Genomic DNA, 23,680 nt, shown 5'->3' with positions numbered 1-23,680 from the left:
AGCCACAAAATTCTTTTTAAAGGTAGACTACTAATTTGTGTCAATAATGTTACTACCAAGCATTGAAGGAGGTAGAAAAGGAAGCAAATACACAACTAAATTAGACAGGTAGTTGATTCTATGCGTTCTGATATAGCAAAATAATCTGTGATTACATTGATAGGGTTAGATAGATGGATGGATGGATGGAGGGAGGGAAGGAGGGAGGGAAGGATGGATAGATAGATAGATAGATAGATAGATAGATAGATAGATAGATAGATAGATAGATAGATAGGTAGATAGATAGATAGATAGATAGATAGATAGATAGATAGATAGATAGATAGATAGATAGATAGATGAAACAGAGACAGAGAGAGAGAGAAACTCCCAGATGAGGAAGCTCTTTCCCTTCTACCAGTGGCACTTCTCTGCAGTTTAGTGTTAGACAGTTGCCTAGAGGTTAAATAATCTGCCCAAGAAAGCATATTTCAGAGAGAAGTTATTGTTCTATTACTATGCTCCTATACTTTTTCACCTAACATAATATTAAAGCCAGAAGGTTATTTTTTAATAAAAATCTTAAAATACAATGTATACATTAGGAAAGTTTTGAGATAAAGTTACAGTGTTTAAAAGGAAGCACAATTTATATCCCCCAACTGAATGGCTTAAGTAATAGGAAATTTACAGAAGGGAATATATTTTAATTGTCATAATTTTAAAGGAACTCCATCAAAAGGGTCAAAAGTTAATAAACAGCTTTCCAAGATATCACTTGGCATTGAGCCTTTCAAGAATTTAGTCCTGCTAACAACTAAGACATTAGATTTTGAAATAAATATATTAAAAGGCAACTTGCTCTACCAAAATTGTAAGAATAAAAATTTATTTGTATACAATCAAAAGAGGTAACAATGGAAAAAAAGTGTCTATAAATCAATCACCCCTTTCTACTTGTTTCATTAAAAGATAATATAACTGGCATAATTTCAAAGATTTTGCCAAAACTCCCAGATTTGATTGCTGCCAATATTTTGAGCAGAATTCAGCCCTTTTAGTAATAAAGAAAGGAGAAAATTCAATGCAGATGTATGTTTCAATGATATTTAATACAAAGCAGCAAAGTTGTAGTACATTAGTCATAGTGGCACCAAGCCTATAAGGCACCAGCAAGTCAACCTAAAGACAAGCTACATTTTTCCCCTAAATCCTTCCATAGCCCAGTGTATGCTGGGCACAAAATCTGTAGGATACATTTTAGTCTAGTATCTCTGTGGTTATATATTATTTCCTCTCCTTCAAAAATTCATACATCTTTTAGAGCTTTCCATTTCATTAAAAGTTATTATTGCTCAATATGATATGAGCACAAATCTATAGAAAGGCCAGACCTAACCAGCCCTGGAGTTACTTCAGACATCATCCAGGACACCTTCCCTTATGTTAGAGATGAGGAACTCATGCTGTCTCTATCCAAACAACAAGTTCTTTGGCTCATTCTCCTTATATTTCAACTTTCAAGTCTGCTGTTCTTTGGTCATATGTGATCATTCACTCCTGTGAAAATAATTCACATGGGGTGGCCAGGTAGCACAGCAAGTAAGAGCACTGGCTCCAGTGTCAGGAAGACCTGGGGATCGAATCCAGGCTCCTACACTTAGCACCACACCCAGAAATAACTGGCTGTGTAACCTTGAGCAAGTTACTTAACCCCGATTGCTCATAAAAAAAAATAATAATTCATAGGATGAGAAAAGGTTCTAAGGACCTTAATATTTCAATTTTTAACTAAAGAATATTCCTGCTAAGCATCTGGTGCTCCAATAAGCTCGTGGGGGAAACATATATAGCCTCCTTTTTTTTTTGGGAAGAATTTATAATTGACAGATAACCAATAGACAGAGATCTATTAGTGTCCATGCACTGTTCATAAAACTAGAGGGCAACACGGACCTAGGGCTTAACTGTCTGTGGAAGCTTTATGGAAAGACATGTACAAGAGTCTCACAGAATGAGATCTACATCATTGGAAGGAGCTCCCCTATTGATGAAGTCACAGGTGCATCTTTGGAACTATCAAAGTAAATCCATCTTATGCTCTAATCTTGCTTTCTTCAGATTTTTAATGGTTTCTTCTCATTTTTTCTTGTCTTTGGATGATTAAGTAACTGTCAATAAGGCCAGGAATGTATAAATTTAAATGACTGTAATTCTGATATTTATGCTGTTTTATAAATAGTTGTACATATGACCCACACATACAAAATTAGGTAGAAAACTAAAGAAATTATTTGAATCATTCAAGCCCAAATAATACTTTGTGTCATTAGTCATCCACATCATGTGGATATTCCATTTTTTTTTAAATTTTTACATCGAAATTTTTAAAACAGTAACAGGAACTAATAAATGTTTGTTGATTCTATGATTTACCAAACTAAATGTCAAAGAAGCATATTTTAACTGTGGAATCATCAGTGTTGAATTAGTGAATTGATCCCCTGTGCATTTATCAATCAGGTAAATATCTGGTATATGATATACATGATGCAACATGGTATAGAGGAAAGATTTTGAGCTCTTCGTCTGTATATTAAATCCCAGCTCTGCCACTTACTACTGGTCTGGTCTTGGGGAAGTCATTTCTCAGTCGACTGAGAGGATTGGCCTCCATGGAACCTTCCACTTCTAACAGTAGAATCCCAAATGCTATCTCCCAAAGAGTTCATTGAGTGCTATCTATTACCCAACAGGACACTAAGATGTATGAATATTGCAAACCCATGTGCCACGTGCCCTAAAAGTTCTTGGAGTCTAGCTGGGGAGTAAAAGAGAGAAGAGACATGGAACTACACAAGAACCATCAAGTTGGACCCTGAAGCACTGGCTGTAGCCTGTAGGGGTTCCGAGAAGAAAAAAAACAATGAGGCTGGAGCAGTCAGAGAAGGATTTCTTGGAAGAGGTGGGACAAATATGCCACTGTCAACACAACACACATGTGAAAAGGTGTATTTTTGTTGTGATTTGGTTCAAATGTGTTGATATTTTTGCCCTTTGTCACCCATACTCTCACCCCATCCCCCTTGTGACATGACAAGCTGAGGAGGAGAGGAAAGGGAACATGGACCTTCATCTTTCAGTGACATCATAATATGTCTGCTTGGTTGTTGTCCTTTGTTCTCAGAGAGGACCAAAATGAGATTACAATGCTAGAGTCAAGTTTCAGGGTGTCTGATGGTGGCTGATCAGATCAATGTGAACTCAGAATGCTCTACTACAGGTTGGGCACAAAGAGTCTGTATGAACATTTGGGCTGGATTCTCTAAATTTGCACATCCTGAGTTTCCTTTGAGCTGTTTCTATTCTGCTTTGCTCATAGAGCACAGCACCTTCTCTGATGAAGGCATGCCATGCTGAGTAATCCTGTGCTAGTGTCTTTCATGTCACACAATCAATTCCATAGCTCTTAAGAGAGACCTTGGGTGTCCTTGTATCGCTTCTCCTGACCACCATGTGAACACTTGCCCTGTCCGAGTTCTCCATAAATTAGTCTTTTTGGCAAGTACACATTTTGCCTTAGAACAACATTACCAGCCCACAGGAGCTGTGCTCTCTGAAGCACAGTTTGAATGCTCATCAGTTTAGTTTGAGAAAGAACATTAATGTCTGGTGCCTTATCCTGCCAGGTGATCTTCAGAATCTTCCTAAAACAATTGAAATGGAAGTGATTCAGTTTCCTGGCATGGCACTGGTAATCTAACAGTGAGTGCAAAGTTAGTTTTATCCTGAAACTGTCTCCTTTATTGTCTCTTGACACCACAGGTAAAGTCTAAGTGATCCACTTAAGAATGCAGTCCTTAACTTTGACTTCGATTAGCCCTGTCCTCTAACTAATTGTCTCACAATGTGAATGATCATCATCATTGATACATATTTGAATTTTCAAAATACTTTACATACATGACCTTCTTTGGGCCTTGCAACAACCCTGTGATACAGAGTATGTAGCTATTATTAATATTCACATTTAACACATAAGGAAATTAAAACTGAGAGGGGGAGCTGACTTACCCATTGTCAAACAAGTAGTAAATTTCAGAGATGAGATCTGAACCTAGGTCTTCATGACTCCAAAGACAGACTTCCATCCAGTATTCTATGCAAATGGTGGCTGAATTTTGCATTTTCTCCACCCTAGGAATAAATTCTTCCATATTTTCATCAGGACAGTAATTTAGAGTATCAAAAAATAGAATCATAAGGATAAAGCTAGTGGTGGTATGCTTTCTGTGTGGATAAGATGTAGTGATCAACCTTTAGGACAATTTCATTGGAATTTTCCATTTTCTGCTTCTCAGAAGCTTTTAAAAGTGTTGATTCTAAGCTATAACATTATTATTATTCATAATATCATAGATTTAGGGTTGGATAGGACTTTTGAGGCAGTCTTTGTTCAACTCCTTGGTTGTTCATATAAGGATGAGGCCCAGAAAAGTCACTTTACTTACTTGCTCAAGGTCCCATCAGTGGTAGGTGTCAGAGCTGGATTTGAACCTAGATTATCTGGCTGATAATCCAGAATGCCTGTCCCTATACACCATTGTCAACATTCTCAAAACACTTTTGCATACATCATCACTATCCCAATCAAAAAATGGTAAGCTAATTTATTTTATTTTTTCTCTGCATTTTACCAATAAGGAAATCAAGGTTCAGCAGCTATATGACTTGCCAAAGGTTACTCTGTTAATTGGTGGAAAATCTAAGGGTGTAAGCCCTTATGTGTCCTAATGCTAAGAACTGTACCCTTTCAATTATACCACCCTAAGGCTTCCCACAATGGATCATAGAAGAAGCATCTTGGTCATTCTTTTCCCATCTATTTCTATGTCTTTTACCAATGCTGGGGTGTGTGGGGGGAGGCGGGGAAGGGAGAAGGGAAACATCCAAACAATAAATACAAAAAAATTATCTGTTGTTTCTAAGAAAAAAAAAACTATAAATTTAAACCAGCTTTAAAGCCAAGGACTAAAATGCAAAAGTTTTTAAGCACAATGTTAACTTGTCCACTTAACTAGAATAGAGTACTGCTGTTTGGGGCCTGCATAAGTCATTAAAAGTAAAAACTGCTACATAACTAGATATTTCAAGTTAAACTTTTAGTTGGCATTTTCCAAACAAAATAAAGCTACTCTGGGAATTACTAAACAAGATTCTAAATATGTGGGGAATAATAGCAACTAAACCCTTCAGTATAGGCATCTTCATTTCTCTGATGGGAGGCAGAAAGGTCAGATTACATGCGCCCCACCTGACAAAGAGCAAACCATAGACCTGCTGCCTTTGGTGGTTTGCTATTGTCAGAGAATAGACTGTAGCTGAATCAACTGCCAATTCTCTTTACCTTTTAGGCTCTAGTCTCCTACTCCAAGAAGAAAGGGATATAAAATGAATTTCTTAACAAGAATTCCTTCAGGAAAGACAAGCCCTGCTTTTTAGCAAAGGTTGCATATGTGGCAGGCTTTCCTAAAGAGGGTATTAAAAGCCTAGGATGTCATTAGTATAGGAACCCATGCAGATTATGGCCCCTCAATGAGCATATATAAAGCACCTATTATGTGCTGAGTGGCATAGTGGATAGAACAATGGGCCTGGAATCAGGAAGATTTGAGTTTAAATCTGGCCTCAAACATTTAATAGCTCTATGACTCTCAGCAAGCCACTTAACTTTGTTTACCCCAGTTTTCTCTTCTGTAAAATAAGCTGGAGAAGGAAATGGCAAACCACTCCAGTATCATTGTCAAGAAAACCCCAAATGGGATCACAGAGTCAGACATGACTGAAACAACCCAACAATATGCAGGCACTATGCTAAATACGTTGGACAGAAAGACAAAGGTGACATAGTCCCCACACTCACAGAGCTTGCATTCTAATGGAAGAGACAATATGTTTAAGCACCAATATAGAGAGTATATATACAACCTGAACACAGTTGGTTAGGAGAGGGAGGGCATTAGCTACTGGGGGTGGGAAGGGATTGGGAAAAGTTTCATGTGGAAGGTGGTATTTGAGCCAAGTCTTGAAGAAAACCAGGGACTCAAAGGGGAAGAAGTGAAGAAGGAGAGAATTCCAGGTATGAGAGACAACCAGTGCAAAGTCATAGAGAGAGGAGATAGAGTGCAGCTAGAAGTATGTGGACAGAAGTAACATGTAAGAAGATTAGAATAGTTGGAAGGGGTTGTAAAGACCTTTAAACACCAAGCAGAGGACTGGAAATAGCACGGAACCACTGGAGTTCATTGAGACACAGGTTTGCCTTTTGGAGGGGGGCGGGATTTCAACAAGGTCAGATCTAAGCTTTCAGAAGATCACTTTGGCATCTGAGCAGAGGGTGGATTGCAGTGGGAAGAGACTTGAGGCAGGAAAATGAAAAGACAATTGCAATAGTTTTAGGTGTGAGGTGATGAAGGTCTGAGCTTGGGTGACAGGTATGTGAGTGGAGGGAAGAGGGGGGATGTCAGAGATAATGTGGAGGTAAAAATGACAAAAATTTGAAAAGTGATTATTATTTGATCATAGAAAATTGATTGAAGCCCAACATAGCTTAGTGGATAAAGTACTAGACTTGGAATCAGCAAGATGTATCTCTGTCTTTTGAAATCTATTGAAATCTTTTGAAAACTATTAAAATCCCACCTCAGTCATTATTCACTGTGTGACTTTGTCAAGTTACTTAGCTAGTCACCCATGAACATTTATTAAGCACCTACTGTGTGCCAAACACTGTGCTATCTGCTGGGGATACAAATAAGAAAGACAATCCCTGCCCTCGAGGAGTTTACAAAAGGAATGGGGGTGGGGAGAGAAGAAAGGAGAAGAAAATGGAATGATGGAGCTCAAAGGCATATGGACAGGTGGGAAATGAAAAGATAGCTAGCCTGGAATGTCCTCCTTAAGTAGATTTGGGAGAAGGTTTTCTCTCTGCTCAGAGATTACTGAGGGTACTGATGAGCTTGAGTGCCAAGGCTAAAATGAAATGATGAGGTTCCTGGAAGACCGATGAAGAAATCCAAAGGTGTGGATCAGTGTGGAAAATGAAGCCAAATGATGAAACCCATAGAAACACTTTACTTTATCTAAAATAAACATTTATTAAGCACTTTCTATTGTATAGCACTAAGATTAATTTCAGAAAGATGTAGATTAAATAAAATGTAGCCTGCCTTCATGAAGCTTACAATCTAGATGAAGTCATACTACAGCAAATTCAAAGTAAGAAAATGAAGGTTCTTGTGAAAATTTTAGTTCGCCTTTGGTTGTTTTGTTAAGAATTTTATTAATGTGCATTCATAGGTGTGCTTACATTTGTGGTGGGGCTGGAGAAAGGGTGCAGTATATTCCTTTTAATCCTCCAGAGAGTGAGAGAAGTATGCTTCAAAGGTGACACTGCCCTGAAAGTTTGCTTTGTGCCTGTGACTTCCATCCTAGATATTTGCCCTCCATCTGTCCACTGCAAAAATGCATTACCTTGTGGGTATCTCTCTGAAATAAATATATCCTAAGTACTTTTGTTTGATTTTAGGAAGATATCCTCTCCACTTTAAATATGATACTTATGTTCATTAATATCACCAATATTTATATAGATGCAAATATTAATATAGATGAAACCTGTGTCAGTTAGAACCAAACATTATGGCTAATAGAAAGTGCATCCTCTAAAATAAAATACATCTGCTGCCTTCACTTATAATTGCATATTTAAGGGAAAGCAAATAGTAATGACAAGTTCATCTTCTAACAACCTCGATGAATTTACCATCAATGGAAATAGTTTCATTGCTAAAGGGTTACAGAGTGTGTAATTTTTACTGCTACAGACAATGCATTGTCCCTTGTGTTTAATTTTTCACATTTTACAGAGCTCTTAAGTGGTCTATCTGTCATATCTTCAACAGAGCTAAACCTTATGTCTTTTTGAGGCCTGGAGAAGAAGAGTTACTGGTTTTATGTGTTTGCCCTTAGGGGCATATGAACTTCTAATCCTAGTAAAATGTCTTCCTTTAAAGCTAACCCACAAAAATCACTGAATAGTCATAAATTGAGGATAGGCAGACTCGTTCTCATTCCTTCTCTTCTCAGCCCTAATCTATCTTCCATCTGTAACAAAAAAAGTTCAGAATCATGTGTAGAAAAAAAAATAAAGGTACTTGTCATATTTCTTCAATAAATTTAAATTTAAAAAATTTATTTAAAACTCACTGTGTTTGAGGAAGACTGTGATAGGTGTTGGGGGGTAAAATGATGAATTTCTGCATGACAAATTTTACAGTCTAGTAGGGTTATTAATTATAATAACCAAAATATAGATAGAACTTTACAATATTATTTTCTTTGATGCTTGCCACAAATGTGTGAGGTAGGAGCTATGAGTATTATTATCCTCATTTTCATAGAAAAAGAAACTGAGACTCAGAGACTTGTCCATGGTTATACAATTAATTGCAAGATGATTAGCAAAGTGCCTTGCACATAATAGGCACTATAAAAATGATAGCTAGAAGGAGGAAGGGGAAGAGAAGAGTCTGGAGGTGGAGGAAGAAGAAGAGTAAGTTGCAGAGGAAGGATTCAAACCCAGACCCCTTTTGCCCCCATGTCTCCCATTTTTCCACTATGCCATCCCAGCTCTCACTGAAATTATAAGGGGTTATGAGACAAATAAATGAACGCCAATATATAAACTAAGGATATGATAGCAGAGGTCCATGTGCTATGAGAGATCCAAGGAGAGACAGACAACATCTTCCTAGGGCAAAGGAAGGACTCATGGAGGAGGTGGCCTTGAAACTGAGCCTTGAAGTATGGATAGGATTTCAATAGACAGTAATAGGAGAGGTGGGAGGGGAAACCCAAGTGCTTATGGGAGTAAATGTGGGCTATTGCTAGGGAAGTATCAAGCACATAAAAGACAATTGAAAAGGAAGTGAGAAGGATGACAAAGGAAGGATACCAGTTCAAGAGAAATGTGACAGACAAGGAGAAAGAGGGTACTGGAGAGTCTGAGTATGAAGAAAGTGAAGCATGACTAGGGTTCTTCTCAAAATGGTGGTCACATTTAGATATGTAGTGATGGTAGTTTTGTAGTGAAAGCCTTTAAAATTGTGCTATGTCCAGGATGAATTCTTTCTCTACATTTCCGATCACATCCAACCACTCTTTATTATTTCATTACTATATTCAGTTTTATATTTCATTCATTATTATACATCCATTTTATTAAGATTCACCAGTGTATCTTGTACTGAAGAGTCCAAATGCAAAGACTCCATTATCATTGCTGAAGGAAATGGATCATTATAAAATCATCAGCCAATCAGTTCCCTTTCAAGTAGTCTGGCCTTCCACTCTCATTTACAAATATTCTTGGGGTGGTTTGGCTTAGTTAGAGTTCACCTCAACCTATATTAAGACCCATTTTATCTTCAACAGAATTATAAAGTTGTGTGAGATCATGCTGCTCGTGATCTTTCCTCTTCCCCCTTCTCCTTCTCTTCTTCCTCCATCTTTTCTAGGATATTTTTTATATTGGCAAGATTAAACATCTTCTATCTAATGCAATTTCTTGAATCTTCTAGCCTCCCTCTGGAAACATTTTGTAGTTTAAAGTTATCTAGAAAATGGTTAAGATTAGACAATATGTTTGTATTTGTCCCTCGCTCCTTTGTGGGGAAAAGTTAGCAATTTATAAAATTTGTTGCAATTTATCTTCAATTTCACCTTTAAAATTTTTTTTTCTAACATGATGTTTACTTTGACCACCAAGTAAGCTACCAGCATCCCATGAAGTTCTTGGCCATGGCACTCCATGATTATATAAAAGTACAAAATAAATTTTAGATTGGGTGTTATCATTGTGAGATAGTTGTTCAGTTGTTTCAATCATATCTGACTTTTTGTGTCCCTATTTGGGGTTTTCTTGTCAAAGATACTGGAGTGGCTTGACATTTCCTTCTCCAGCCTGTTTTCCAGATGAGGAAACTGAGGCAAACTGGAATAAGTGATTTGTCCAGGGTCATAAAGTTAGTAAGTATCTGAGACCAGACTTGAATTCAGTAAGATGACTCTTCCTGATTTCAGGTCTGGCACTCTACCCTCTGTACCACCTAGCTTTGAGATAATTGTGAGATAGAACATCAAGATGTTCAAATACTTTATAATAAACCATGTCTGTGTGTTTTGCTTTCATGACCAGATTCTAAGAGTTTTAAGGACAAAGTCTAGATCTTATATATATATCAGGATCTTTCACAGAATAGCACTTTGAATATGGTCGATCCTCAATAAATATTTGTTGCATTAAAAAAAAAATAGCTTACATTTACTTGCTGCTTTAAGGTTTACTGAGTAGTTTCCTTGACACAACTTTGTGAGTATAAATATCAATATCTCCCATTTTATAGATGATCAAATTAAGATTCATAGATAGGGAAAAGGAAATATCATTAGTGAAAGAACACAAGGGCTTCTGATGAGCATAGATAAGCATAAGCTCCTGGTCTTCTCCCATTCCCACTCTTATTGCATAAGTGGGTCAGGAAGCCATGACACCCTTGCTAAGATCGGGATAAAAAACATAGACACAATTGACCACTGCATCTTAGAATATGTGATGTAAGAATAGAGAAAGGACAGGTATAATCTAACATATAACCTAGATTTTAGAGAGCAGACTATAAATAGTTTAGAGAACAAATAGTTAAGATATTGTGGACCAAAATTCTACAAGAGAAGTCACCCAGGAGAAAATTCAGTGAAACTGTTCTTTTGAGGAGGGACAGATGCAATTCCCCAAAGAGACCTATGGGAACAAACATCAGTCAACTTATTCTAAAAGATATGTACAGGAGATGGATGCAGTGGCAGACAATGAAGGAGGCATTAAAAAAAAGTGGTAAAGCCTATTCCTATAAGGATATTGTTCAAAGTATTAAGGCTTACATAGCACATCTACAGCTGGCAGATATAATGGTAATAGGAATTTGAAAATCTTCCCTGCCCCTTAAAAGGCCTAAGAGAGGGCGGCTTGGTGGCACAGTGAGTAAAAGTACCGGCGCCAGAGTCAGGAGGACCAAAGTTCGTTTCTGGTCTCAGACACTTAACACACACACACACACACACACACACACAAACTAGCCATGTAACCTTGGGCAAGTTACTTAACCCCAATTGCCCTCCAAAAAGCAAAAAAAAAAAAAAAGGCCTAAGGGAATTTGAAGAGCTTCCTTGACCCTTTAATAGGCTGAATGTAATCACATGGAGCCTGTAGTGGGAGAAGTTTGCTGAATGGGTGGAGCAGGAAGCAGTGGAGTAGGAAATGAGTCAGAGGAGTTAGAATGAAGGGAGGAGAGGGGACACAGACAAGGAGACAGCTAGGCTTGTGTTTCTTTCTGAGAAGGCCTGAGCAAGGGGAAGGCTTTGGGATAATGTTGCTTCCTATAGTAATAAAGTGTATTTAACTTCTTTGTTGCTATGATGGATTCGGTTTTCTGACATTGGAATTTGGCTTTCTGGTGTTTTAATAAATGTTTTATTTCTGTCTTATATGCAAAGAGTCTGTTATATTTTGCAATTCAGAACTATGCTGGCATATTCATAATCGCCATTGGTGCTGTGAATATTGCCTTGGCCATACAGCAGGGAAGGCCAAAAACAATTTTAAAATGTATTCCACTCACTTGTTTGTTTTTAAAGCTACACTGGGAAAAAGAAAAGGATCTAAGAAGTGATAGGACTGATGTTTGGTGTGGATGACTATGAAAAAATACAATATAAGTGGAGTCAGAATTGCTCAGCCACTATGTTGCTTCTATTTCCTCTGATGAGGTAAAGAATATGACTTATATGAAGTTGAAAACCAAGTTTTGTAGGGAATAACAAAAGAACATGTAGTGGGGAGTAATCATCAAATTTAACAAGTATGAGGAAGTTATGTCATATTTTAGTTACATGCACCAAAAAGACAACAGATCTATATGTTGCTATAAGTCAGCAAATAAATTTCAGTGGAAATTACTCATCTCTTTTTTCTTCTGGTTTTTACTGGATGACCTCTCAAATGACAGCCACTGTGGATTCATAATATGATTCCTTGGAGGACAAACTACTTCCTTTTCAAATTATAAAGTCTTTTCCTCCCCAGTAAGAGTCTATTATGTTTTTAAGCTCCAAATATTCATTTAATCTTTTTCTATTTCTTGAACATCATGGAATGATTTACTAAATTCACAACTTCAGCAAAATCTTCCCTTCTTTTACAAGAGTACACAATTATCCCACAAATAAAAACAATGATTGAAGATTCAAGGAAAAAAAATTACTTTTCTTGGAAAACTATGAATTTAATACTTTTCTAAGATAATTTCTGAAAGCCTACAACTAAGCTGAAAGAACCATTGAAACATAGACTTTGAAAACTGGTTTGCTCTCTAGAGATAATATAGTCCTATCTCCTCCTCTGAAACATTTCTGGAAAATGAGCATTCAACATAATCTTGAACATTTCCAGTAACTGGAGAACTCCAGGCCCAAAAATTTCACAACAGACTAGAACAAAGGCTTGATTAATAAGATGAAGCTTAACAAGTGTAACACAGATTTTAAAAGGGATTGTTTGCTTCAAAAGATAATTTTAAAATATACAAATTTATTCTCCTTCCCCTCCCTCTTTGCATCACCTCAGTCTTAGAGAATCAGAGGAGGAATAGGTTCATAGTTTTGCTTAATTCCCATAGAGAATAGTCCCCATTACAAGTCCAAATTCACCCCCTCAGGATCAAGTATCCTGGCTTCTCAGAGACCCCACACCCAGATGGCTATACCACAACATCTGCAATCTTGGCTCCAACATCTCCATGAATCAGATTCCTGATCACATGAAGATCACCTCTGGCACCTGAAATTAAGTGCAAACAACACAGAATAGAAACAAACACATCTATGGCTCATTTCTTGGAGCTCAGATAAAAGAGAGAAAGGATGGGAAGGATTCATTCCCCTATCACTGGGTCAGTTCATGAGAGTAGAAAGGAGGCCCAAAAGAGAGGATAACCAAAAAAGGGTAGACAAAAGATCTAAGAGCTCAGTCTTGCCACTTTTGAAGATGCAAGCAGCCAATCAAAAGAGGCTACCCCCACCCTTGTGGTAGGGATGCAGTGGACTTCATGTTACAGAAACTGCATGCTCAAAGAAGACCTGGCTCCATAAGTATTCATATAAAATCACATAAACTAAGATTTAGAAATTATCTCAGAGGTCACCTGGTCTAGCCTATAATCAGAACATAATCCCATCTACATCTCTCGCAAGCAGCCAGCTAGCTGATATGTAATGACCTCCAGGGAAGAGAAATCCAGGACTTTCCAAGGCAGCACATGTATGTTTTAGAATGATATAATTACCAAGGAGACTCTCCTTACATCTTGTTTAAATCTGTGTCTCTACAACTTTTCCCATTGTTTCTACCTCTTCCTTCTGAGATCATGGAGAAAGAACATATTCTCACTTTGGGATAAAAGCCTTTTGTATATGCAAAAACAATGATCATACTGCCCATTGATCCAGTTCTTCTTGTCTCTATGCTACCCAAGTTTCTTCAGCTGACTCTCATATGTTTTGGTCATTCTTCCTAGTCATACTTTCTTCCATGCTTAGTCACAAAATCCATCTTGTCTACTCTTTCCTCAGATATGGAAGGCAGGATTGAAAGTAGAGCTCCAGATGTGGTTTGAATAGGAAGGGCCTAGTCTTTTTAATATCCATGTGAGTCTTAGATTATATGGATCAGAGTTCATTAAGAATCAAGATTTTTTCACACAAATTGCTAATCAAAGACACATACCATTCTGTACTAAGTTTTGAACCCAAATATAGAACTTTATGTTTCTATTAAACCTCATCCTCATTATCCTCATCATAACTAATATTTATATAGTACTTACTATATGCCAGACTTTACAATTATTAGTTCATTTGATCCTCACAATAACTCTGCTGGCAAGTGCTATTATTTTCCCCATTTTACAGATAAAGAAACTGAGGTAAGCAGGGGCTAAGTAACTTGCCCAAGGTCACAGAACTAGTGATTGTTTGAGGCTGGATTTGAAATCAAGTCTTCTTGACTCCAGTTATGGTACTGTCTCCACTTTGTCACTTTAGCTGGCATTATCCCATCTTGGAATAATTTTTAGAATACAGTTCACTTGTCCACCATATTGTCAATCACTACCAGCTTGGTATCATTTGATAAATTTGATAAAGTTTTTTCTATACGTTCATTCAAGTAAATGATCAAAAAGAGCAGGTAGTTGGTGCAATGGATAAAGCACTAGGCCAGGAGTCAGGGAAATTTGAGTTCAAATCAATCCTCAGACAGTTCCTAGCTGTGTGACCCTGGGCAAGTCACTTGAACTCTGTCTACTTTATTTTCTTCACCTGTAAAAGGGGAATAATAAAAGCACCTACCCCCAGGGTGGTTGTAAAGATCAAATGAGATCATACAGTGCCTGTCACATAGTAGGTGTTTAAAAATTCTTAGTCTCTTTTTTCCCCTCCCCAAAAATAGCACCAGGACACAGACAGGGGGAAAAATGTTTTGCAGTCCTTTAGTAGCTATACAATGAGAATTGTTGTTTTTATTACTATAATTAGTAACCCTGGAGCAATTCACTAGAGAAATCTCTCCTCGCTGGCTGATCCACTGATTGCTATGAAACTATTAACTAGAAACTAGGAACTCAATGTTCCTGTATTGCTCAGCCATGGTTAGGTCATATCCAATTCTGGATGCTTTATTCTAGTAAGGAAATTGACAGAGTGGATGCAGAAGACATAGACCAGAATGGTGAGAGCATTGGACATCAGGTTTGAGAGATGGTTAAAGAATAAAAGTATATTGAGTCAGGGGAAAAGAATACAAGGAGAGGGGCAGAGCTGAGAATGGAAGCCGCTGTCTCGGCCACAGCCACAGCCACCGCTGCCACTTGAACCACTTCCACAGCCAGCAGCTAGAACCTCCAACCAGCCCCGTCAACCGGCGAGCCTGCAGAACAATCATCCCACGCCCTCGACTTTGATACCTTTTTCTGGACTTTTCCAGACTCAGGACAGCTTCCAGTATGGCCACCTCAGCCAGTTCTCACTTGAACAAAAATATCAAGCAGATGTACCTGAACCTGCCTCAAGGAAACAAAGTCCTGGCCATGTACATTTGGATCGATGGCACTGGAGAGGGACTTCACTGTAAAACTCGGACCCTAGACAGTGAACCGAAGAGCATTGATGAACTACCTGAATGGAATTTTAATGGCTCTAGCACCTTTCAGTCTGAAGGCTCTAACAGTGATATGTACCTTGTTCCCGCTGCTCTGTTCCAAGACCCCTTCTGAAAGAACCCCAACAAACTGGTTTTCTGTGAAGTTTTCAAGTATAACTGCAAGCCTGCAGAGACCAACTTGAGGCATACCTGTAAACGGATAATGGATATGGTGACCAACCAGAAACCCTGGTTTGGTATGGAGCAAGAGTATACTCTCATGGGAACAGATGGTCACCCTTTTGGTTGGCCTTCCAATGGATTCCCTGGGCCCCAGGGTCCATATTACTGTGGTGTGGGAGCTGATAAAGCCTATGGAAGAGATATAGCAGAAGCTCATTACCATGCTTGTCTATATGCTGGAGTCAAAATTGGGGGGACAAATGCTGAATTAATGCCAGCCCAGTGGGAGTTCCAGATAGGACCATATGAAGGGATTGAAATGGGAGATCACCTCTGGATTGCCTGCTTCATCCTCCATCGAGTGTGTGAAGATTTTGGAATGATTGTAACATTTTATCCCAAGCCAATCCCTGGGAACTGGAATGGAGCTGGCTGCCTTACTAATTTCAGCACCAAGGCCATGAGAGAAGAGAATGGTCTAAAGTTTATTGAAGAAGCCATTGAGAGTAAGAAACACAAGTATCACATCCAAGCTTATGATCCCAAGGGGGGTCTGGACAATGCTCGTCACCTGACAGGTTTCCATGAGACATCCAACATCAATGAGTTCTCTGATAGCGTGGCCAGCCATGGCACTAGCATCCAGATTCCCCGAATGGTTGGGCAGGACAAGAAGGGCTACTTTGAAGATCGCTGCCCCTCTGCCCACTATGACCCTTACGCAGTGACAGAGGCACTTATCCATACCTGTCTCCTCAATGAGACAGGAGAAGAACCTTTTCAATGTAAAAACTAAGTGGACTAGACCTACAGATACTTTCTGTATACCCCACCCCATAACCCTTTTCTCATGCCCTCTTCCACCTCACCTCTCCCCTCTTCCAATTTTCCCTACTAGATGTAACTCAGGGCACAAAATACCATGTTTTTTGTGCCCACAGGAAAAAAAAAGAATACAAGGAGAACATGATAACAGTCTTTAAATCACTGAAGGGCTATTCTTTGTGTAAAGAGGGCTGTTCCCCAAATGCAGCAAGGGAATATCATTGTATAGCTCAAAGGGAGGCCAAAAAGACATTTCTAGCTTCTTTTCCCCCTACTCTTCTCCAAAGAAGACTTTATTTCCACCAGGAGGGGAAGTAAAAGGTTGGGGTCAGAAGCTTAGCCACTCTGCTCTCCTTAGAGGGGGTACTGGGTTAGAATTATATCTCTTTTCTCTGTTAAAAATTATTAGTCAAACTTTGATAGACTGTGTTCCTTTCAGCAATGCAATGTTATAAGACAACTCCATAAGACTCATAATGGAAAGGGATATCCATATCCAGAGAAAGAACTAGAATCTGAATGCAAATTGAAGCAAACTACTTGCTATCTCTTTTGTGTTTTGTTTTGTTTCATTCTTTCTTTCTCATTGTTCACTCCATTGGTTATAATTCTTTTTTACAACTTGACTAATGTTTAATGTGAAGGTATTTATAGAACCTATATTGGATTGCATGCCACAATGGAGTGGAAGGGAGAGGAGATAGAGGAAGAGAAAATTCGGAACTCAAGGGATTGTGGAACTGAATGTTATAAACTAAAAGTAAATAAATAAAGTTAATAAAAAATTATTAGTCTAGGGCATATGATTGTCAGTTTCAAGATAAGCTCTAATAGCTATTCATTAATTGGGAGGGGGGGAGGTAGCACAGAACCTCAAGCTTTATCTCCAAGATTTGACTCCCCACCAAATAGCAGTTCCATAATAAAGACACATAGGAAGGGTGTTGGAGGTAGGGAAGGTAGAAGAGGCAACAGTAACTGTGGGGTCTAGAAAGTCTTCATGCAGAAGGTGATGCCTGAGCTATGCTTTCAAGGAATGTAAGGACTCTAAGAGTTAGAGATAAGAAAGAAGCACATTTCAGCCATGGAGGACAGTCAGACTGGGAAAAGATACAGAGTTGGGACATGAATCTTAGAGCTGTGATCTTACAGTTCATGAAGGGGAGAAATGTATAATAAAGGTGAAAAGATAGGGTGAAATCAAGTTATAAAGGTCTTTAAATTTCCAACAGAGACATTTGCATTAAACTCTAGACATATTAAGAAGCCACTGGAATCTAATGAAAAGGGGAGTAAAATGATCAAACCTATGGTTTAGAAAAGTCACTAGAGTCATTGCATTGATCAGAGTAGTCAAGTCTCCTAAAGTTGTCTTTACAATGTTCTTATTATTGCATAAATTGTTCTGATGGTTCTACTCATTTTACTCTGTGTCAGATCATACAAATTTTCCAAAGTTTCTCTAAGACTGCCTCTTAATCAAAGACATATACTCACAATTTAAAATGAAACATGTTCTTGGACATGGTCTATGCAGGAATTTGTTTGACCATGAATATTTGTTATAAGAGCTTTGTTTTTATTTTTTTCTCTCTTTTGAGTTATGTGGTGAAGTTGGAGAAAGAAAAATAGTTTTTGTTCATTAAAGTAAGACAAAACACAATCTATTTTTTTTAAGAAATCCCTTTGGCATCTGCATAATGGATTGGAGAAGGAAAAAATACATTAAACCTGGTAAAAGGCATTAAACTTTAAATACAAATTGGGTTGGATTTAAGAAGAAAAAGTTTGTCAGTAAATGTTACTTCATAAAGTAGTTAAGTTTGGTGGAGGCCTTTGAACTGACCTGACCAAAGAACAAATATTGATGAGGTCCATTAAAACTTCTAGAGACCCTACTCATCAAAGAGTAATGACAAGAAATTTGTCGAATAGATAGATTCTCAGAACATTTGTCACATCATAGATTAGTTTTGTGACATCTTCTCTGGAATAAAAAAAAGCAGGTTTATAAAGAGGGAATTGCATATTGCCCAAGATAGTGTAAAAATAATATTTTAATCATCTTCAACTATTCATTCTTTCCTATGTTCAAATGAGATCATGCCAATAATAATAAGTACCAACAATGGAAAAATAAGCTGTTGAGATGCATTCAAAACTGGTAAGGCATAAAAAAATTATTAAAAAAAAAACACAAGCAACCCCACAACCTTAGGTAACTAGTCTGCTTGGAAGTATGCCTTTCTATTAAGCGATTTCATGGTTATTGTGGTTGGTCCTTTATGTCTTGGTTTACACCATGTAGAAGCAAAAAAAATGTATTTTTAAAATAAAAAACATACATGGTATCAACAAGTAAACCTGAACTAGAATATTGAAAATCTCGAGCTCATACATCTTATAGCAGTAATTTCTCTGCCACCTACCAAGTTGTGGTGGAATTGTGCTTGTTGACCTACTGTTGCTTTCTCTAAAAAGAGAAATTTCAATAATTATGTTCATAATTTGGTCACTGTTTCATCTGCTGTTTACAGCACCATGGACTTGAGCCACTTTTTGATAAGTTGAATTTTTCCACTATTCTACATGGGCTTGCTAATTTTTTTTTCACAATAACCCACATTTATTACATCTTTAAGCATTGTAAAATACTTTCGTCATATCTGCCTGGGAGGAGGTGTCTATCCTGAGAAACAGGCAAATCATTTTCTGGAGGAATCAATGGAGGCTCAGAAAATAATTTTCCCAGAGTCTTATCTGGCAGGGCACATTCTTCCAATCCCAACTCTAATACTTTTGCCAGTACTGTCTTTCAACCTCTTTCTCTGATCATGTTGTCTTTGTCCAAGAGGATGGCAACATTGTTTGAAAGACAACTCTACAAACTGTGTGCTTTCTTATAATAACACATATTTTTCAATAAAAAAATATTTATTTTTAAGTACTTGTCATGTATCATTCCCTATACTAAGCTCTGGATAAATTAATATAATATACATCATATTATATAATAATACAATATAATATAAAAATAAAACTGAAACACTTGCTGCCTTTAACATGCTTAGTACATTCTATTGTATGAATATTATACATATACATACATACATATGGGGGGGAGAGAGAAAGAGAGGGAGAGAGAAGAAAATAAAAAGATTTGAGGATGTAAAGAAAACTAAATACTCCAGGCTGATAGGCAGTGGCAGCTGAGTTGAGCCTAGAAGGAAGATAAGGATTCAGAAAGGATGCTAAGAAGCGAAGGGAAATGGTTTGAGCAAATGCATGTTGGCAGGATTTGACCTGTTAAAGTCAGGGAACACCTAGTACTCTACTTTAACTGTAATGCAAACTGTATAAAGGGAGTAAGTAAAGTAAGGTTGGTACCAGACTATGGAGGACCTAAAACATATGTCTGAGTAGTTAGAATTTTATCCTAGAGGAAATTGGGAGTCACTGAGGGTTTTTAAGCAAAGGAGTGACACAGTGTCTTTAAGAAATCATTTTGGCAATTAGGAGGTAAATAAACTGGAGAAAAGAGGAACTAGAAGTAGAAAGAGCATTTAGAAGGCTGGTTCAATAGTCCAGATGAGAGGTAATAAGGTTTGAACCAGTATGATAACCGTGTGAGTGGAGAAATGTGATTCTTCTTTGATTTCCTAAGATGAATATGTCCTTCCCAATTCTTATGAAGTCTCATAATACCTTGTCCATATACTTCTCAGTTATTCTTATCAACCTAATTCAATTCAACAAATATCTATGAAGTGTCTCGTATTCATAAAGCACTATGCCCAGTTCTAGGGACAATGAGATAAATTTTTTTTTTATCCAGTACCAACCCTCCCAGCGGTTATCTTCTCTTTGTGATACAGTTATATTAATATTCTTCTGACTCCTTCTAGACTATAATCAGTTCTGCATCTCCCTTAAGATCTAATACAGTGCTTTGTCCTTAGCTGATGTTTCACAAATGTTTGTTGGATGAATAACTGGTAAGTAACAAAATGGAAGAGTATGGAGCTCTATCGAACATGAACTTTCTGCTTTCCTATTTGACCTTTACAGTGAAGCCACCAATGTAAATTGATCAAATTGACTCTGTTATCTTTCTCAGCCTTCAGCTAATGAAATATAAATTCTTTTACTTTCGTTCATAGTATGAGTCATTGTACCATATTGCTGTCTGCTTTCTGACAGCAACAACATCAGGCACATAGACATATCTCTAATATCTCCTGTGTAATCTGTAAAATAAAGGAGAATGGACAAAATGACTTTAAAAGCCCATTCACACCCCAACATTCTGTGACCCTAGACTGGATTGTGGCATTGATTCAATCTTACTATTTTATGCTTCTTATGAAAGACTAAGAGGTATGAAAAATACAGAGTGACATCGATGCTCCTGTAATCTCATCTCAGGGGACCCTTTTGATGAAAGCATGAGAGCAATTCTTGCTGAAGGAGAAAAACAAAAGATGACTCATCTCCAGGTTCATAAAGAGATTTCCTGAGAGCCAGAACCAGGATTAGGACTAGGCAGCTGACTAAGGAGCAGCACACAGGGAAGGAGTATTAAGATACATTTTTCAATACTAATTTTTTTTATTCATGTACCTATTCAAATGCCTAAAAATTCCACTTTCTGTAGTACATAGATACATATCCTATGGAAAGCACAAAGCTTCTGGTAGATAGTAACAAGAGGGCATACATACACTTCAAACCTTACTTGAGGTGCATAAAGATTTTGTTCTAGGTATGGTGAGGTATCACCACCAGACAGACACTAGATGATGCCAAAGATGAAATAAGAAATACAACTAAAAAGAAAATCATGATTACTTATGCTTATATAGCATCTTAAAGCTATAACTCACTTACCACATAGATGATTTCATGTGATCTTTTCAACAACCCCATAATCAATGAGAGTACAACTATTATTCTTCTTTTACAGATGAGAAAACTGAAGCTTCAAGGGTGCTATGTCCTAGGTGACCCAGTAATAAGTGGCAATTCTAGGCAGGGTTCCAAATGAGGTCTCCCAAAAGGAACACTCATAGACTCAGAATCTGTGACAGATTGTATTTTACAGTGAAAAGGGCAACGATTTGGAGTCAGAGATCCTGAGTTTAAACCCAGATTTGCCATTTACAACTTGGGTGACCTTTGGTAAGTCACTTAATCTTGCTGAGCCTCATAGTCCTCATCTATAAAACAAACAAGTTTGACTAGATGTGGTTCTTTCTACCTCCAAATCTATCATCTAGGGATCTATATGATCCCTGTCACCCTGCATTTGGAAGATTACTCAAAAATCATGAAGTCCAAATTATATACATGAATGCCACATATAATATAAATAACAATGGTCTGCCATCCTCCACTTGAAGAGTTCAAGGCAGCCCATTCATTCATGAACAGTTCTAAATTTTAGGAAGCATTTTCCTTATTTTGAGCACAAATCAGTTGCCTAATCTACTTCCTTATGTTACCATTAACAATAATTCAGGCTCTTATCACTTCTCAACTATATTATTTTGATAACCGGTCTCCTTACCCCTAATCTGCCCTTAACATAGCTGCCAAAATAATTTTCTTAATATACAATATGCCCACTCTACTCTCTTGATCAAATGCCCTTCATGGCATCCTATTGCATGTACTATAAAAATTTCTTAGCATATCATTTAAGGCCCTTGACCCTAACCTTCCTTTTCAAACTTACATCATATTCATACATAACCTTCATTCAGTTTCTATAACTAATAAACTTTCCAAATCTTTTCAATTTCATGATTCTACCTCCATGAAATTCTCACACAGGTGTGATAGTAATGGAATATAAATATTCCCCTGTATTGGCTTGGTTTTCAAATTGATTGTGTTAAAACCCAGAACTTGTTAATCCCACCTATGGGATGGACTTGTTGATGTGAAAAGAAAGTCCTGAACTGGGAGGAGCTGGTGACGTAGATTTGGAGAGACAAGAGAGAGGCAGAAGAACTTTTTGGAAGCATCACCTCGTGGAGGCAGAGAGAGACTGAGATAATTGCTGGGAGACACTTTGAATTGCCCTGGACTTTTGAGACCTGCCCCCTGAGCTGCCAAGGACTGAGGAGACATGGCTGTTTTGCTGGTACTTTGTCTGTCTGTTTTGATGTTGTTTTGCCAGATTTGTCCACTGGTGAAAGACAGTCCTTTTGTTGAAGAAGTCCTGGAACCTAGCTGTTGGCTAAGAGTTCCTGAGACTGTCCTGCAGACAGAGTGAATACTGTCCACTGGTGAAGGACAGTGCTGTTGTTGCAGGGGTCTGGGAACCTTTCTGTTGGTTCAGAGCTACTGAGACTGTCCTGCAGACAGAGAGTGAATACTGTCCACTGGTGAAGGACAGTGCTGTTGTTGTAAGGGTCTGGAGACTGTCCTGCAGACAGAGTGAATACTGTCCACTGGTGAAGGACAGTGCTGTTGTTTCAGGGGTCTGGGAACCTTTCTGTTGGTTCAGAAGCCCTGAAGAAGGATTTTCTTGTTGTATGTTTACAGAAATCCTGGGAGAGGGTTTTGCTAATGTTTTCAGGGGTTCTAGGACTGTTCTACAGACAGAGGATGAATTAATGAAGGGACTGGCAATGTATCTTGTGGCCTTGCTAAGCCTTATCTCCCCAGGAACTAAGATTGCTGAGAACTTGCCTAGTGTCAAGATGAAGAAAAGACCTCCATTTGGGTATTAAGTGCTGTGCTTAAACTTGATGTAACTCTGGGGTAGATTCAATTGTGATCCAGGGGTGGGGAACTTTTGACCTTTTTGTGTTCTATGGTTGAACAAATGAATGTACTTTACTTAGATTGGAAACTAATCTCCATTTGAGAAGAGGGGCTTTGTGGTGGACTAAATGAAGGTACAGCCTAGGAGTGGAGTAGTATTTAGAACTGGGACTTTGTAATTGATTGAATGAGTGGAAGGTCCTGGGGTGGGGTAGTACTTGGAGGTAATTTAATGAATGATGTCATGTTTTGATCTTCTCTGTTCTTGGTTTGTCACTGAATAAAATGGAGAGCACCTATGCTGGTATTCTGAACCTTGGGAAGTTGCCTTTCCTTGGCATTACATTACAACAGGCAATACCTTAGCTCCGACCTTCATCATCTTTTTTCTGGACTATTATTAATAGCCTCCTAATTTTGCCTCTCTGACTAGTTTCTACTTCTCTCTAATCAATCCTCCACACAGCTTCAAAAGTGATATTACTAAAACATAGTTCTAATTAGCCATTCCTAGTCTTCCCAATGGCTACTACCCTCCTCTCCTAATTAGCTTGTGGAGAGAGAGAGAGAGAGAGAGAGAGAGAGAGAGAGAGAGAGAGAGAG

The 23,680-nt window shown here is 37.9% G+C and overlaps 1 long non-coding RNA gene and 1 pseudogene across 1 annotated transcript in view; one reads left to right on the top strand and one right to left on the bottom strand.

The window, feature by feature from the left end:
• LOC138160143 (uncharacterized) overlaps positions 1–23,680 on the bottom strand; it is a 361,415-nt gene that overhangs the window by 58,558 nt on the left and 279,177 nt on the right. The window lies entirely within an intron of this gene.
• On the top strand, positions 14,968–16,406 carry LOC138160063 (glutamine synthetase pseudogene; annotated as a pseudogene).

Source organism: Petaurus breviceps, unplaced genomic scaffold (genome assembly GCF_028583685.1).
Source record: "Petaurus breviceps papuanus isolate PSGF00001 unplaced genomic scaffold, PetGlider_PUasm1.0 179, whole genome shotgun sequence".
NCBI lineage: Eukaryota > Metazoa > Chordata > Mammalia > Diprotodontia > Petauridae > Petaurus > Petaurus breviceps.
This window is presented reverse-complemented; position numbering and strand designations above follow the sequence as displayed.